Source organism: Orcinus orca, chromosome 1 (genome assembly GCF_937001465.1).
Source record: "Orcinus orca chromosome 1, mOrcOrc1.1, whole genome shotgun sequence".
Lineage (NCBI taxonomy): Eukaryota > Metazoa > Chordata > Mammalia > Artiodactyla > Delphinidae > Orcinus > Orcinus orca.
The window spans coordinates 125,932,252-125,945,080 of NC_064559.1; the positions used below are offsets into that span (position 1 = coordinate 125,932,252).

At 37.9% G+C, this 12,829-nt stretch overlaps 1 long non-coding RNA gene across 1 annotated transcript in view; it reads left to right on the top strand.

Moving 5' to 3' along the window:
• LOC125965447 (uncharacterized) overlaps positions 1-5,901 on the top strand; it is a 105,685-nt gene extending 99,784 nt beyond the window's left edge. The window contains exon 4 of the long non-coding RNA XR_007479323.1: positions 3,014-5,901. This is a non-coding gene — a long non-coding RNA (uncharacterized LOC125965447). The remainder of the gene's footprint in view (positions 1-3,013) is intronic.
• Positions 5,902-12,829: the final 6,928 nt, after the last annotated feature.

The window sequence follows — 12,829 nt, forward strand, 5'->3', positions numbered from 1 at the left end:
ACCGCCAAAAAAAAAAAAAAAAAAAAAAAAACTTAGAGCCATCCATGACTCCTCTCTACACATATAACATTCAATTTGTCAGTAAACTCTGTAGATTCTATTTTTAAAATATATCTAAAACCCTACAGTTTTCACTTCTTCCTTTGTTACTATCCTGGTCCAAGCCATCATCATCTTTTACCTAGATTATTGCAAGAGTCTTCTCTCTGGCCTCCCTGCTTCATTCCTTTCCTCCATCACTTTTCTCTATTTATATTCAATAGGGCAGCTAGGCATAATATTTTGGAAAGCAACCATACTCAAGTTTCTCCTCTTCCCAGAACCTGCTAATGACTTCCCCTGTCAGAGTACAAAGTCAATGTCTGTTCGATGGCCTACAAGGGCCACATGCTTTCAGGCCCTTCTTCCTTCTCTAATTTTATCTCTTGCTGCTTTCTTCCTCAGTGTACATTAGTATCCTGACTGTTTCTCCAACAGTCTGGGCACATTCTGGTCTCAGGGCTTTGCCTTGGCTGTTCCCTCTGTCTGGAATGTTCTTCCGTCAGCTAACCAAAAGAATCATTTCCTTACTTCTATCAAGTCTTTGCCCAAATGTGACGTATTTGTAATACTTGATACTGCAACCCCAGCCCTGGCTCTCTCCCGTCCTCTTATCTTGATTTGTTTTCTTTCTATAGTACTTAATTGCTTTATAATTTATTTATTATGCTAATCCACTATCTTCTTCAAGTAGAATGTAAGTTCTTCCGACAGAGATTTTTATTTGACTTATTCATTCTTAATGCCTAGAATACTGACTGTGTATAGTAGGTACTCAAAACATATTTATTGAATGAATAAAAAATGATTACATCTGCATATTATATGTATTTCTCAGGCAGCAAATATTGGTAAAATTTTAAAACAAGTTTGATATCATCCACATTGGGATCAAATTGCCTTGATTCACTAGCTTGCTTTAAAACTCATGTATCTCTGCATTGATGACATAACATTTTTTATGTAAATGTTCAAAGGTCTTACAAGTTCTGTTCCAGTATGTTAGAATGCTCTTATTGATGTGGAGAGCCAAGGATAAGGCAACACCAAGAACAAGATGAAAAGGGAGGTTTAAGATAGGGATATTTTGGAATATTTGCTGACAGAGCACAGAATATAGGTTTGTGGATATGAATTTCTTATTCAGAGCCAGGTTGAGCAATGTGACCCTTTGCCAAAGCTTGTTACATTTTCCTTAGATTACTGATGTGAAGCTTCTGTTTTATTGAAGCTTATGGTGATAAGAATGTTGGGCCCAGATTAACATCTCCTTTTTTCTTGAAATCCAATGAAAGCATTTTATCACTTATGAGGAACATCATACATTTGCATTCAGCTGAAAAATAGAAAGCCACAAAAATAAGCTCTTTACTACAGGCATTCTGAACTAGGTTTCAACCTGTCATTGACAAAGAACACTTTCTTCCATTTTTTTAACAAAATATGTTATTTCCAAAGACATGGTTTATTTCTCTGTAGAGATGGCCTGAAACTTAGCAGAGAAAAACAGATTGTTAGCACATGACTTAAAAGTAAAACAACAAAAAATTCTCTAACACAATGTCAAAAGAAAACCTAAGAATATGTGCTGTCCTGGATTTTTAGCTTTGATTATAGAGTGACAAATGATTACTGTAAAACCTAAGAAATCTTTCTTTAAAAAAGGAAAAATTGTTTGCAGATTTGGAGAAAATTTTAAAACGTTATATAAAAAACAATATAAAAGTGTAGGTGGATGGTTGGCAAAAACAACCTAGAATTTGAGATCAATGACCTTTATTGTTATTCTAGAATAAACATTAGAAGGGAAATAACCATTCATTAGACTCAACAATAGGTAGAAACCACAGTTGGCATGAAAGTTGTATTTCCCTTATGTCTTTAAGTAGTGCTTTAGATTTTCTTAACAAGACAGACTGATTTACATTGCCTTATAGTTCTTTTTCTTTCTTGGCTTTCAACAGAGTGTACTGTTGGGGCCATTTTTCCTTAAATCTTAATTTGTTTTCTGATCTATGAGTTCGTTTTTCTAGTTGAAGGAATGGAACAATGCCCACAACACAGTGAAAAATGAAGCTTTCAATCATGAATCCCAGTTATTGAGGAAAACAAATGGCAATATGTTTAATAGAATGCCATATCCAAATATGTTGAATGGCTAAATTTCTTAACATTTTAGTCACTAGTATTATTTTCCTATTTTTTCCTTGTGATTCTTTTTTTTTAATTTCTTTTTTCAGTTCTTTTTCTTTGTAATTTTATCAAATATTTTTCTTGTCACCTGGGGAATATGAATTTGACATATAACAAACAAATACCCTTAACACTTATAAAATTGAACTCTATCACAGGAGCATGATTAGTTTAATGTAAAATATAATTACTTAAATATATAAAGCTTTTATCATTTCAAATGACTACATTATTACATAGTACTTTTATGAATGATTCTATATCAAATATATTCAAAATATTTCACATGTTCATTTAATACTAAGAATTATTTTTAGACCTTGGCTATAGCACATAAAAAGTTATTTCTATATTATGTAGATATTTGCTCAAATAATTTCTATAGTGAATCCAGTTCTGAGGAGGATGAAGTAAGCATACTCTACCCTCTCTCTCCAACTGAATGCAAATATTAAACTCTGAACAGAAGATAGAGAGATAGAGATAGATAGATAGATAGATAGACAGATAGCTATCTGACACTTAAAATAAATGGTAGCAGAAAGATTTGGGAAGGATTCCAGAATTTGATGTACCACCAAACCAGAGGTAAATATCCCTTTTCCCCCCATCTGTTATCACCTGCCATGGACTCAAAGGCAACTTGAAACCTAGCAGTGCCACCCAGCAGGGATAGAGAAAGCCTCATTTTCTGTACCAAGAGGTTGTAAAGAAGACTCCTAAGGTCCAGAAAGAATAGGATTAAATCCTTTGTTTTCTTTTCTTTCCTCTCCTGTCCCAGCCTCCAGGCAAGACCTCAGTGGCACAGAAGCTGAGCAGGCACCTAAAATACTGAAGGAAGAGACGTTCCTTTATTACCAAAGGAGCTGTGATTCAAAGAACTAGAGATGAAGATACTTTGCTTTTTATTCCTTCTTTGTCCTCTTCCTACTAAGCCTCAGCTACAGTATCAATTGTGGAAAGTGGAAAAATAGGGGCACTAAAGGCCTGGCTTTCTGATTAGAAGACCATGAAATGGGGACCCAGAGGACCAGAAAGTATTGAAGAGACCACAGAGAGAAGGGAACTCTAGCAAGATATTGCATAAAATGGTGTGTGAACTACTCACCTCATGCTATGAGGATCATCCTTATGCTATGCATGTGTGAATCTGGTACACAACCAGCATCCCAAAGGCTTTGAGAACTACGGTCAAAACCTCTTCTCAGGTCCAAGACTGGCCACTGAGTTAGTTGTGCAAGAGATTTTCACTGGAACCACAGCCCACAGAAGGTGGGATGGAAACTGTAGCCTGAACCTAAGTAGGTCGATTGCCTAGTAAAACAAAACTAAACAAAAATTTGACTATTATCATAGGATTTAAATAAGACCCAGAGTCTCATAACCTAATATTCAAAATGTCCATGATACAATCCAAATGAAGAATCAGGCATATGAAGAACCAGGAAAATATCAGCTCACAAGCAATAAAAACGATCAACAGATGTCAATGCTGAGAGGACACATATCTTCGAATTATCAGACAAAGTCTTTAAAGCAGCTATTATAACTCTGCCCCCAAGGAGTAAGGCTGAACACTTAAAACAAATGGGAAGATAGAAATTCTCAGCAAAGAAAGATAAGATGTAAAAAAGACTAATAGAAAATTTTAGAACTGAAAAATACAATAACCAAAATAAAAGTGACACAGGAAAGAGTCAGTGACCTTGAAGATAAATCATTAAAAATTATCCAATCTGAATGACAAACAGTAAAAAGATAAAAATAAATAAACAGAGCCTCAGGGACTGGTGGGACAATATCAGAACATCTAGCATTTGTCAATGGAGTCAAAGAAGGAGAGGAGAAAGAATGTGATGCAGAAAACAAATATTCGAACGGCTGAAAATTCCCAACATTTGTTGAAAGGTCTAAATATACAAACTTGAATAACTCAGCAAGTTCTAAAGAGGATAAGCTCAAAAGAATCCATGCCCAGACACATGATAATGAAACTAAAGACCAAACAAACATAGCTAAAAACAGCCAGAGAGAAATGATGCATAACATATAGGTGTTTGATGATTCTAATAACTATGGATTTCTCATCAGCATCCATGTTGATGGGAAGGAAATGGAACATTTTTAAAGTGCTGAAAGTAAAGAACTGTCATCCTAGAATTCTGTGTCCACTGAAAATATATTTTAAGAGTAAAGGTGAAACAAAGATGTTCTCAGATTAAGGAAAACAAAAAGAATTTACTTCCAGTAGACCGGCCAGAAGAAAAATGATACTAGAGAGAAACTTGAAACACCAGGAACAAAGAAAACAGAAATGGTAAATATCTGGATAAATATATTAAACTATTTTTTCTTAAATTCTTTAAAATATGTATAATGGGGCTTCCCTGGTGGCGCAGTTGTTGGGAGTCCGCCTGCCGATGCAGGGGACACGGGTTCATGTCCCGGTCCGGGAAGATCCCACATGCCACGGAGCGGCTGGGCCCGTGAACCATGGCTGCTGAGCCTGTGTGTCCGGAGCCTGTGCTCCGCAACTGTAGAGGCCACAACAGTGAGAAGCCAGCGTACTGCAAAAAAAAATATATATATATATGTATGATGGTTGAAAGCAAAAATTAACATGGTCAGATAAGCTTTTCTATATATGTAAATGTAATATATATGAAAACTGCAACATAAAGAGGAAGGTGAAAAGGTCCTACCTATATGGTGGTAAGGTTTCTATATTCCACTTGAAGTGATAAATATTAATTATAAATAGAATGCAAAAAGTTAAGTATCTATATTGTAATCTCTAAGGAAATCACTGGAAAAAATGTCTACAAATAGATATAATAGAAAACTCAATCAATAAGTTTAAAAATGGAAATTAAAACATGAAACAATCCAAAACTACCAGGAAAGGAGAGAGAGACAGAGGAGGGAAAATAGAAAAAATAAGAAGAAAACAAATACTAAAATGCTTTACCTAAATTCTAACATTTCGAAGCACATGTCAATAATTACATTATATGTAAATGGTTTAAACACACCAACTAAAAAGACAGATTGCTGGGTGAATGGAGCCATTTTCAAAAGGTTACATGCTGTATAATTCCATTTATATGACATTCTAGAAAAGACAAAACTACAGTGATGGAAAACAGATCAGTGGTTGCAAGGGGTAGGCATGGGGGGAGGGTGTGACTATAAAGGAATAGCAACAGAGTTTTGGGAGTGATGACTCTGTTCTATATCTAAATTGTGGTGGTGGTTACATAAAACTATACATGTGTTAATATCCATAGAATTATTTACCAAAAGAAGGTCAGTTTTACTATATGCAAATTAAAAAAACAAAATTAAAAATAATATCTATATACTTAATCTTTGCTGTATGCCAGGCACTGTCCTTTAAAACATAATTTTGTATAATCTTTAGAACAATGTTATGAACTAGATAGATTCTTCTCTATTTCACAAGTGATGAAAATTAATAATTGAATGCCTTACTAAAGTTCAGTAAATGACTCACTGAAGAGTAAACAATTAGAAGTTCACACCAGAATATAACCAAAATCTTTCTGATTCAAAAATCTTATTCTCTGTTTGATGATGCTTATTTACTCAGAAGCAGTGGTCCACATCTAAAATTGGGAAAAAAAATGTTATTATCACACATATTAGAAAACAGAGAAACAAAGACATTATAACACAACAAGCATATTTTCTGCTAATTATTTTTATTTATTTTGCTGTGCTTTGTTTAAAGATAAAGTTTCTGTAGGATACTAGTAGTGTAGGAAGAATCTGTTCATTCATTTAATAAATATTTACTGAATATATATGCAAAACATACTGTGCACTATAGTTGATTCAAAAATGAATCAGATACAGATCATATTCTCAAGGTGCTTATGATCTACAATGGAAATTAGAACACGTATATGGACAATGTTAAGTGTCTGTTCTGACTGTATCTCCATGAGTAACAAACCACACCAAAGCTTAGAGATTTTTAGTAACTTAAAACAAAATTGTATTATTCTGACAGTGACATTTATGAACTGGGATCAGCTGGGTGGTTTTGACTTGGGATCTCTGATGTCGTTCACACTCTCTTAAGAGTTGAGCTGGAGATATCTGAAGGTTCCAGTGGACTGAATTTCCAAGATGCATCATTCACATGGCTAGCAATTGATTCTGGCTGTTGGCAGGAAGTTCAGCAGGGGCTATCCATAGGAATGCCTACGCATGGCCTCGCCATGCGTCTTGAGCCTCTCATAGCATGGCAGCTGAATTCCAAGAGTGAGTGTTCCAACAAGCCCAGGTATAGCTACGAGACTTCTTAAGACATAGTTTTGGAAATAACACAGAATCATTTCCTATACATTCTATTGGTCAGTTCTGAGTCAGACAGATTTAAGTGGAGGGGACTGAATAGGGTCATGAATATTGAGAGGTGTGGCTCATTTTCAGACTATTTTCGTAAACTACCACTCTCTGCCCTTTGGTCCCCAGTAAGCCACGTCTCTAATACATGCAAAATTTACTCATCTCCCACCCAAGACCTGTGAAGTCTCATCCTATTACCACACTGGCTCAAACTTGAAGTTGAGGAACTTATCATTTAAACTGGGTCAAGTTACATCATTCTGTTTGATCTTAAGGCCTATGAAATAATGACAACAAGTTATCTGTCTCCCACAGTAATAACATATTTTGTATGCTGTGTGTGGGGAAGATACGTACAGTATACACATCTGACATAAAATGGTGACAAGTATGAGATACCCACAATAGACACCTTCAAAAAGAGGGTCAGAGACAGAAGTATCCATGCAATTCCAAAATGCAGGCCAGCACAAGTTATCAATTCCTTGATTAGAGAGCAGTTGTGCTCCCTGGGAGTGATTCTCCACTCTTTACTGTGAGTTACCCTTCACTCTTTACTGTAAATGGCCTATGTTTGCCATTGAGTAACTTTCTCAGCCTGCTCTACCTGGAGCCTTAATGGCTCTTTTCACTTTGAACTGTCCTTAGATCAGCAGTCCACACTGGTGGTGCTTCTGCCAACACAATTTTCTTCAAACTTCATGATTTTTTTTTTTTTTTTTTTGTGGTACGCGGGCCTCTCACTGTTGTGGCCTCTCCCGTTGCGGAGCACCGGCTCCGGACGCGCAGGCTCAGCGGCCATGGCTCACGGGCCCAGCCGCTCCACGGCATGTGGGATCTTTCCGGACCGGGGCACGAACCCGTGTCCCCTGCATCGGCAGGCGGACTCTCAACCACTGCACCACCAGGGAAGCCCAAACTTCATGAGTTTTTAATGAATCTTATTAAGGTTCAGTCTAGACAAAAAGAGAAGGAAAAAATTCCTCACCCACAAATTTCTTTGAAATAGTTTATTTTCTGCCTTTGGTTGAGAATCATTGTAATGAGGGACAATGCCCTTAAGGTTCTTCTAGGCATGCCGTAAATCTTTCTGGTGTGTTCTAAAGGAGCTTCCAGCCACACCCTTGATTTCAGCTTTACTCTGGGGCTACAGTTTACTGCAATGCCCTGGATTTATGCCTTAAGGCATTTCTTACTTTGAGACTCTTTTGCTGGTTACAAAGAGACAGCATGAGAAACAGTTGTGTGGGTTTTTTTGTTTTTTTTTTAACCGAGTGACTCCTAAGTCCTTTATATTTCCTATAGGTTTGTTAGAAATTGAATAGGACTCTTTTTAGTTCACCTCTTCTATAGCCATACCTTATCATATACAGCTAAAAGAAACCAGTTGGCGCTTTCAGCATATGCCCTAGAGTCTCCTTACCCAAATTCGCCAATTTTTAGATATGTTTAGCGTTTGCAAGGCTCTGAAATGTTTATAACTGAATAAAAAAGATCCTCTCTTTAGGTTCCAATGACAATTTTTTGTCTTTCAAGTGTTCCCTATCTCTTTAAGGCTTTTGTAGTTTTCACCTACCATAAGATTTTGGGTCATTTTTTGCTATAACACAGTCTAAACTCTCCTAAATGCTACACATATCTCATCTCATTTGATTTTCACAAGAAGCTTATTAACAAAGATGTGTCTTTTATTCCAGTACATGGCTAATCAAGAGGTGGCTGGGGGTTCTGCCTACACCATTTTTGTCCTCACTATCTGGAAAAGCCAGCATCTGGAACATTTCTAGGTATGTGGCAGAGGGAAAAGAGTGCTCCAGAGGATTGCATACAGACAAGTAAATGCTCAGCACAAAAGTGACACATGTCATTTCCCTTCACCAGTCATTAGCTAATGACAGCAACATGGCCATATCGAGTTCAGCAAGGTGGGAAACTACAATCTTATCACATACTCAGAAGGAGAGAGAGAAATAAGTATTTGTGACCAGCTCAAATGACTAACACCTCATGAAAAGTTCGTAATACAGTTCTTATCATAAAATGGATGCTCAACAAATAGTAACTATTGCAGCTGTTATCATTATGGTTATTGCATCTGCTATGGTCTACTTTTAGGCCTGCATTCTGCTGACCATCTGTCCACTTGTAACCTTGCGATATAATATAAAATAAATGGAATTGGTGTCTGAGAACAAACTTGGCCATTTACCAACTATAAAAGTGGGCAAAACATTTGATTTCCATGTACCTCCATTTAAAATTTATTTTGCTAATTTTAAAGCATGATACAAATGTAGGTCAATCCATGAGAGGCTGAGTCATGCCTCAACCTTGAGGCTCAGCCTAATTTGGGACCTATCCTCCCCAGTGTAACTGTTGCCTCCCGTGAAATTCTGGGGTAAGTCAATTCTGCACCCTTTCAAAGAAACAAAACTGCCCACTAGAATGCCTCTTCCCATACATCTCCAGGCAATGTCCCGAATACTACCCATCACAAATTATCTCTTTCCAGGCTCAGTGTTATTCCACTATGCCTGAAAGGATTCCCTAAAACTGATTCCTTTTATTGTGAGTAAATTTCTCAGTAATCTTGGCTTCATTATGATATTTCTAGTTGACATACTTTACACCTTTCTTGACTGTAGCACCTGATACAGTTTTCCAGTCCAATTCACCTCCTGGCATCATCTTTTTTCACATCAATGTTCTCACCATTTCTTCTAATACCGTGACTCCACTGTTCTTTGCAAACCTCCATCATCTTCAATTTAACTTATTTACTTTCATCTTCCTTCAATTCCAAAGACCATATCATCACCCTTCCTGTCAAAGCATCAACAAAGCCACTTAAAATTACAACTATGCTATGAAAGATAAATGTATTCTGCAATGACTGTGAATATTAAAGGGTTGACCTAATTGGAGAGATAAAGGGAGGTTTTCCCTGTGAAAGCATGATTAAGCTAAATTCTGAAGAAAAAGTGGGAAAAAATTATGTCTGCTACTGTTTAGAGTTGCTCCAATTCCATTATCTCAATTCCAAGTTTCTATTTGACCACAGTCATATTACCTTCTAATGGTGCTGTATATTATGTTTCCAAATCTTTGTTCTTATTTCAAACTTCAGACTTTTTAAACATTTTTGCGTTTTCCTTATATACCTTCCACTTGCCTACCTACTCAAAATTGGCTTCTATTATCAACAATGTCATGTTACACATTAGAATATTCCAACATGTTGATTTTACTGCCAATCTCCATGTTTTATAACCAATCTAATGTTTCCACCCTGCTCACAATTACTCTTTCATTATATCAGCTTATTTCTTTATAGTAAGTCAAAGTCTAAAATTACATTTATTTATTTACTTATTTATTTAGGGGCATCTGCTTACTTTTTTTTTTTTTTTTTTCGGTACACGGGCCTCTCACTGTTGTGGCCTCTCCCGTTGCGGACCACAGGCTCCGGACGCGCAGGCCCAGCGGCCATGGCTCACAGGCCCAGCCGCTCCGTGGCACGTGGAATCTTCCCGGACCGGGGCGCGAACCCGCGTCCCCTGCATCGGCAGGCGGACTCTCAATCACTGCACCACCAGGGAAGCCCTGCTTACATTTTTGACATGGGATTGCCAGCATCTAGAATATTTCCTGGCGTAAAGCAGGTAGTCAATAAATGCTTGTTGAATGAATGAACAAATGAATGTTCTTTCCAGATTTCTTTCACAGAGAAAGTGGAGAAATCTTGATGATTGAGAGTACTATAAATTTAAGCAATCTAACTCAGTTTGCTTTTTTAAATCACCTGTTAAGTCTCCCTTACACTTCCTATAGCATTTGTTCCTAGCAACCATTCCTGCCACTCTCACTTTCAACAGATAACTTCTAACTTGCTAAGATCCAAATGAGCTCTTGCAAATAGCTTTCTTTTTTGATTTCCTCAGTATTCTAGCATCAGTCTTGTTTGAACCATTCTCTTTAAATGACTGGAACAGATTAAATCAGTTTGATATAATGAACTCAGCTTTCACTCATTCATTTACTAGCTTATTTATCAAAAATGTTTTGATGTTCCTTTGTCTAGAACAACAGGGTTTATCCCTGCCTTTAAGAGGCTCAGAGAAGGGTCATGTTCTGTGATAACTGCATGTTCAAGGGCCTGCAAGTTCTGTCTGGTGTCTTTTTCTCTACATCCACTGCTCTTGTTCTTCTCCGTTTTACTTGCTGTGCCCTCATCCATGTATTATCCATGCACTCTCCAGCAGGACTTTCTGAGATGAAGAAAATATTTTGTTTTTGCACCATCCAATACGGTAGCCACTAGCCTCACCTAGCTCTAGTGCACTTGAAGCATGGATAGTGACACTGAAAACTGAATTTTAAATTTTATTTAATATTAATTTAAATTTAGATCTAAACTTAAATACACATATAATTACTACTGTATTAGATAGCACTTCTCTAGCCACTGTGGTGTTTTAGCAGCTCTATTAGTTCCTTTCACATAGCAAATTATGTTTCTTTTCAAGACATTTGCACATGCTATTTTTGCTGCCTGGAGTGCCTTCTGTTTACCCGGTGCTTTCTCACAAAACTGTTCACATGGTACTTATTTCTCTTCATTTAGAGTTTGGCTTAAGGGTACTATCTTCCTCATCCTGACCTTCCCATCTATAGTAGAAACCTCCTCACTCCCTGACCCCTTTTATTTTCTATCCTTTCCCTTTGCTTGTTTCCTTCACAGCACTTATGAAAACTGAAAGTATTTTTATTTATTCATTCTCTCTTGTTTATAGTATGTCTTCCCCAGCAGAATGTAAGCTTAATGAAGGCAAGATCTATGTGTATCCTATAAATTCTTGTGATTCCACAGACTAAAACAGTGCCTATTACATAGTAAGAATTTAAAATATTTTTGAATAGTTGAGCAGACAAATGATGGCTGTAATTTTAGCCTGTAAAAAGTATTTGGGTGCACTTAAGTAGTGAAAAAAAATCTGCATAGAACAGAAGCAGGGAGAGCATTCAGTGAAGAATTTTATGAGCTTAAAATAATTAGCATGCCAAAGACATATGTGAGGTGGCAACTTCTGCTCCCCTATACCATCAAGTCCAAAAAAACTCCAGGGACTTCCCTGGTGGCGCAGTGGTTGGGAGTCCGCCTGCCAATGCAGGGGACGTGGGTTCGTGCCCTGGTCCGGGAGGATCCCACATGCCGTGGAGCGGCTGTGCCCGTGCGCTGAGCCTGTGTGTCCGGAGCCTGTTACTCCGCAGCGGGAGAGGCCACAACAGTGAGAGGCCCGCATACCGCAAAAAAAAAAAAAAAAAAAAAATTCCATATTTTTTTCTACACCAAAGTTACCAAACTGTTCTATGTACACTGCCTTGACTTCCTCACCCCTGTGTCATGTCTTTTGTTGCACCACTCGATTAAACTGCTTTCCTAAAGGCAGTGCATCTCTGATCACTTTTCTTCCTTGCCCCAAACTTTGAATAGCCTTTCAGAATGAGATGAAGGACGGGTGAATTTTTAAGCTCTGAATGTAAATCACACTCCACCCTGGCACGGCCCTGGCTTCATCTTTCAAAATGTTTCTAATACTAAAACGTAATGTCGTTGAAATGGACTATTTAATAATATGCTGTCTGTAATTGGCGAGCTTGGCTGTCGCCACATTTTGAGAAGTCATCCCTGACTCTCCTGGACCTGATCTCGGGTGGCCTCGGCCTGCAGTGGGTTGAAGCAAGATCTCAGTTCCCCAGCCAGAGATTGAAGTCAGACGGCGGCAGTGAGAGGGATGAATCCTAGCCACTAGACCACGAGGGCCAGAGGCCAGTGACAAGATCCCTGGCTTGTCTACTTTGTAGAAATAAATTTCAGCAAAGAGACAGAAAGTAGTGAAACAAGTAAAGTGTTTATTAGGGGGGAAAAAGTATGTGTGAATAGACACACAAGGGTGAGCTCAGAGAAAGAGTTACACCTTCGTGGTAGTTTAAGTCACTTATTTGGGGCATTTCTTCCAGGTTTCCTCTGGCTGGTTATCTTGCACTGCCTGGCTCTGAGTCCATATTTGGTATAACTTAGGGTCCCCTTCCCCGCACCCCCGCACCCCCATGTGCACATGCATCTCTTAGCCAAGATGTATTCTAGTGCAGAGGCCTATGGGAAGATTGATACCACCTACCATGGGGTGGTACCCCCTCCCTTTTTTGTCCCCGAGGAGCC